At 45.7% G+C, this 5,171-nt stretch overlaps 1 long non-coding RNA gene across 1 annotated transcript; it reads right to left on the bottom strand.

Moving 5' to 3' along the window:
• Positions 1-504: 504 nt before the first annotated feature.
• On the bottom strand, positions 505-4,932 carry LOC121014000 (uncharacterized). Its single transcript, XR_005783014.1, has 4 exons — positions 3,526-4,932; positions 2,779-2,965; positions 980-1,702; positions 505-641 (listed from the first exon to the last, which is right to left on the bottom strand). It is a non-coding gene; the product is annotated as an uncharacterized LOC121014000 (long non-coding RNA).
• Positions 4,933-5,171: the final 239 nt, after the last annotated feature.

The raw sequence follows: 5,171 nt of genomic DNA, 5'->3' as shown, positions 1-5,171 counted from the left end.
CATGCTTGCTCTACAAAACAATGAGAACCATATAATCTAACATTTCACTTTTGTTTTCATTAGTTGCCAGGAAATCAGAACAAATTTTGTGCTCCAATGGGGGGGAAAAAAACTCATCTCAAACTTCTGGTCTACACAGTTCTCTGTTCCTTTTAATTCGCTGTGTGTGTGTGTGTGTGTGGATGTGTGTGTGTGTGGAGAGAGAGAGGGAGAGACAGGAACTCCTCTGTGTTTTAATATCATGAGTTTCCTTGGGGCGCCTGGGTGGCGCAGTCAGTTAGGCGTCCGACTTCAGCCAGGTCACGATCTCGCGGTCCGTGAGTTCGAGCCCCGCGTCAGGCTCTGGGCTGATGGCTCAGAACCTGGAGCCTGTTTCCGATTCTGTGTCTCCCTCTCTCTCTGCCCCTCCCCCGTTCATGCTCTGTCTCTGTCCCAAAAATAAATAAATGTTGAAAAAAAAATTAAAAAAAAAATATCATGAGTTTCCTTTGAAGTAGGTGGACAGGTCTTTAACAAGTTCGTGACATACAAAGATGTTGCAACTTGGCATATGGCACAGTGGTCAACAGCTGCAACTCAGGACACCTAGTTGAGCTGTGTGGATTTGGGCAGATTACTTCTCCATGCTTCAATCTGTTCATCTGTAAAATGGAGACCGTAATATCTACTTCATTCGGTGGCTACATGGATTAAATAGAAGAGTGCCTTGCACATACGTAAATGTTAGCTATATACTCCTGAAAATAGGATACCAAAATTTCCCACAAAGAACCTCAAAGATTTGAGGAATCTAGCAGCAAGAACATCTGAGATTAGAAGTAGATTGCTCCTGGACAATCTGAAAGGCAGCAATAATCCTGTATGTTTCCTTCTTTAAGGGAACATAATTTCATTCACATGTCACAAAAGGAATATTACGCAAGAGGCAACATTTTATATTAACAGTAAAACAAAAACAAAAACAAAAACAAACCCTTACCTTCATGCTTTACTTTTTGTAGAGCAAATTGGGTGTCACTGAAAAATGCAGAATTTCTATTTTCTGATGTTCTGTGGGAATACAATCCTAAAGAATCAAAACATCCAAAAATATAAAGAATGACAAAGAACTTCTGGTTAAATATGATGGACTGAAACATGCTTTTACTGACACTCCTTCCTAAATCCCTACCATGACAGTGAAGCAATCAAGAAGAGCAAAAGAGAAAATTAGGGACAAGGAAGGTCAGTGTCTGCAAGAAGCAGGGTGAGTAATGACTCAGCCGGGGAGGGAGCTGCCGGAGAGTCTGCGGGGAGTACTGGCAAGTGTTCGGAGAGCTCAGGGGCCTGGCGTGTGGAGATACCGCCTCCCCTGCAAGGTGGGGATGAAGGAGGAGGCTGCAAAGGAGAGCCGCGAAACGTCTCAAACAGGCGCGACAGATTCTCCCCCCCCCCCGCCCCCCATTTCTCCCGCCCCCTGTCCAGCCAAGAACCTAGAGGTTCATTGTCTGGAATAAACAAGTCAGAGAGGGTCTGGAATCTAAGCACAAGTACAAGAGGAGGGCAAGGGTGACGCCGAACGCTGGAGGATTAAGTTACAATCTACCTTCAGAACCAGGCGGCCCCTGGCTGCTTTCTCCTGCTTGGTTCGGAGATGGGCCTCAGCTGGCCATCTATAGCCCCCAGAGGCATCTGAAGATCCCTCTCTAGAGGAACTAAAAGGCTGCAGAGAAAATATCACCCCATGTTGATATCTGTATGTGGGGATGGGAGGAGGGTCACCAGATGACAAAGCTGGCCTCCGACTGGTCAATGTCCCCCCAAAGCCACCAGCCAGCCTGCTCCACCCCACATCCCTCACCCCAGCGCCCCAGGGTTTCACTGTAGAATGTGAACACACTGCTTAGAATTGGAGACACAGTTTCAGAACATCTCCACACAATGGAGAGAGACCAAAACAAACTAAGGAAAGTAACTCTTGGAAATAGACAATTCAGAGACTAGGGGGAAAAAGTTACTTCTATCGGGAAAAGGTGAAATACTACACCCATGAAATAAGAATGTGTTGCAATAAAAAGGAATACTCTGAGAACAACGAACAACACAAACAAAAACCGTGACAGGTGATATGACAAATTCAATGCAAGGTTTAAAAGCTAGAGGCCAGGAACTCGTTGAGCCAAATAAACAGCTAAAGAGACGAACAACAGAAAACATAGTTAGGGTTAATTCAGCTAATCCAATATCTGACTGACGTTGGGGAGTAGAAAAAAGCAGAGAGGAGAAAATTATTTAAAAAACAGTACAAGATGGGAGGCTGGGTGGCTCAGTTGGTTAAACATCCGACTCTCGATTTTAGCTCAGGTCATGATCTCACGGTACTTGAGTTTGAGCTCCGCGTTGGGCTCTGCGCTGGCAGCTTGGAGCCTGGAGCCTGCTTGGGATTCTCTCTCTCCCTCTCTCTCTCTCTCTGCCTGTCTTCTGCTCATGCTTTCTCTCTGTCTCAAAATAAATAACCATGAAAAAAAAATAGTCTTTTAAAAATGAAAAATATGGGGCGCCTGGGTGGCGCAGTCAGTTAAGCGTCCGACTTCAGCCAGGTCACGATCTCGCGGTCCGTGAGTTCGAGCCCCGCGTCGGGCTCTGGGCTGATGGCTCAGAGACTGGAGCCTGTTTCCGATTCTGTGTCTCCCTGTCTCTCTGCCCCTCCCCCGTTCATGCTCTGTCTCTCTCTGTCTCAAAAATAAATAAATGTTGAAAAAAAAATTTTAAAAATGAAAAATAGTACAAGAAACTTACTCTTCTCGCTACAATCAGTTGGATTTTCTTTCATGTACAAGAGAAGGATGCTTAGCTGGTCCCGTGAGGAGCGTGCCAGTAAGAAGAGGCAGAAATGCCCCCTGGTGTGGCAAGCTGGAGGTTCCTGGTTAGCTTGGAGAGAGCGATTTTGGTGGAGCAGGAAAGGCAGAAGCCACAATGGAGGAATCTGAAGAGCAAGTGCAAAGTTAAGAAGTGGAGCTAATTCACGAAGACACCATTTTTTTCAGAGTTTTTCAGTGAAAAAGAAGAAATCAACTGATAGGTCTGAGGATTAAAGGTAAACTTTAAAGTAAGAGACACGACAGTGTACTTGTATGCTAATTAAAAAAAAAACAGTACGAGAGGGGCACATGGGTGGCTCATTCAGTTGAGCATCAGACTCGTGATTTCAGCTCGGGTCGTGATCTCACAGTTGGTAGGATCAAGCCCCACATCGGGCTCTGTGCTGACAACATGGAGCCTGCTTGGGATTCTCTCTCTGCCTCTCTGCCTCTCTTTCACACTCAAAATTAATAAAGTTAAAAAAATAGTAAAAATTAAGATGATTTGAAATAGCTGTCCTATCCCTGGTTCTTAGGTAAGTAAAAGACCACATTTATAATTAATAAAGAGAAAATGGAGGAGAAAATAAATTAGCCAGTTCAGGTGCCCCAAATACCTGTGGCCCCAATGACGGTAATGATTTCAAATCACAGGATTAGAGGAGGTGAAGTGAAAAGTACCCACCTCAATTCTCCATGGTTGTTATCTAACGCACATGAAAAAAGCCAGAGATCTATTCTGGTCATTAATGGATTTTCTAGAAGAAGTTTCAGTTCTTCTCCCACAGCGTCTTCCGTGATTTCTTGTATCACTAATACACTTATCTGATTAGTCCACATTTAAGGTCAGAAACTTTCATCATCTGCTTGCTCAACATGTCACTTTGTCTGTCATTCAGCAAGATTTACTACACGCTGATGGTATGTCCTTGTGGGTATACAGGTATCCTCAACTTGAGGGGGTAGAGATAGGTTGCAAAGAAGACCAAGTCTCTGCCCTCACAGTGCTCAGTGGTGGGAGGTGTTGGGCACCAGTGTGACTTGTCCACGCTGCCCATCATGTCTGACACACAAAAGGTTTTCGCTGCAGCCACAACACAGTGTGACCACCAGGGCAAGACAAAGTGGCACAGAAAACAGTCTCTCTGGGAAGGGCGGGTCTCACCACTGCTGACACCTCTAGGAGGTGCTATTGTGTGGCAATCTGGGAGTCCCCAGGTGGAAGCAGGGTGTGCGGATGCTTCTTCTTCAGCTTAGGGGGTGGGGGAGCTTCTCTCTAACAACCCGAAGTCTTCTTCCTGAAGTGTCCACCCTAATCATTCTGCCAAATTCTGCAACTTCTATTTTGGGGAATCTGCATGAAGAACAAAACATGTCACCAGTACAGCAATCAATGCAAATGTCCAAGACCACTGGTACCTACACGGCTGTCATCTCTGCGCGCCCCCCCCCCCCCCACCAAGCCAACACCAGCATTGAGGGTGCTGCTGGGATACCGCTGGGAAAGAGCAGCATGATCCCCAAGGAACCCTCAGCCGCCTGTACCCCAGCTCCTGCCCAGGCACCGATGGGCCAGATGCGAGAGGAGAGGGTTGAGGACACGGAGACCTGGGCCTGCCAAACTCTAGTTTAAAACCAGAGCCGTGTGGGACTGTTAGTGGAGCTTCCAGAAAGGTCTCATTTACTTTCTGGCAGTGGCTACTTCACTGGAAGAATCAGATTCAATTTCAAGAATCCGCCATGATGAATGTTCTCTCTGTTTAAAATATCTGCTATTTCAATAGCCATCAAGGAAAAATATATGAAGAGTGAAAAGAGCAATAATGACCAAGAGGCATTTCCCAATCACAAAGATTGTTCCTATCCCAGAAATACTTTTATTTTACTTTTATAAATGCAAATAAGAACGGAAATTTAACACGGTCGCTTCCACCATGGAACAGGCTTTTGTAATTGCTGCCAAGTTCTACGATAATCATAAATGCCTCTCATTCATTCCCAAGCTGAGGTCTGATCCTTATGTTTCCTCATAGGAGGTCAGAACTCTCTGCTGCCTTTCTTCCAGCTAGAATCCAACCATTTTGCAACTTTCATTCTTTTTTTTTTTTTAATTTTTTTTAACGTTTATTTATTTTTGAGACAGAGAGAGACAGAGCATGAATGGGGGAGGGGCAGAGAGAGGGAGACACAGAATCTGAAGCAGGCTCCAGGCTCCGAGCTGTCAGCACAGAGCCCGACGCGGGGCTCGAACTCACGGACGGCGAGATCGTGACCTGAGCCGAAGTCGGCCGCTTAACCGACTAAGCCACCCAGGCGCCCCAGCAACTTTCA

The sequence above is a fragment of the Herpailurus yagouaroundi genome, unplaced genomic scaffold (genome assembly GCF_014898765.1).
Source record: "Herpailurus yagouaroundi ecotype Mexico unplaced genomic scaffold, PumYag 29, whole genome shotgun sequence".
NCBI lineage: Eukaryota > Metazoa > Chordata > Mammalia > Carnivora > Felidae > Herpailurus > Herpailurus yagouaroundi.
The sequence above is the reverse complement of the archived record's forward strand: the minus strand, read 5'-3'. Positions and strand labels throughout refer to the sequence as shown.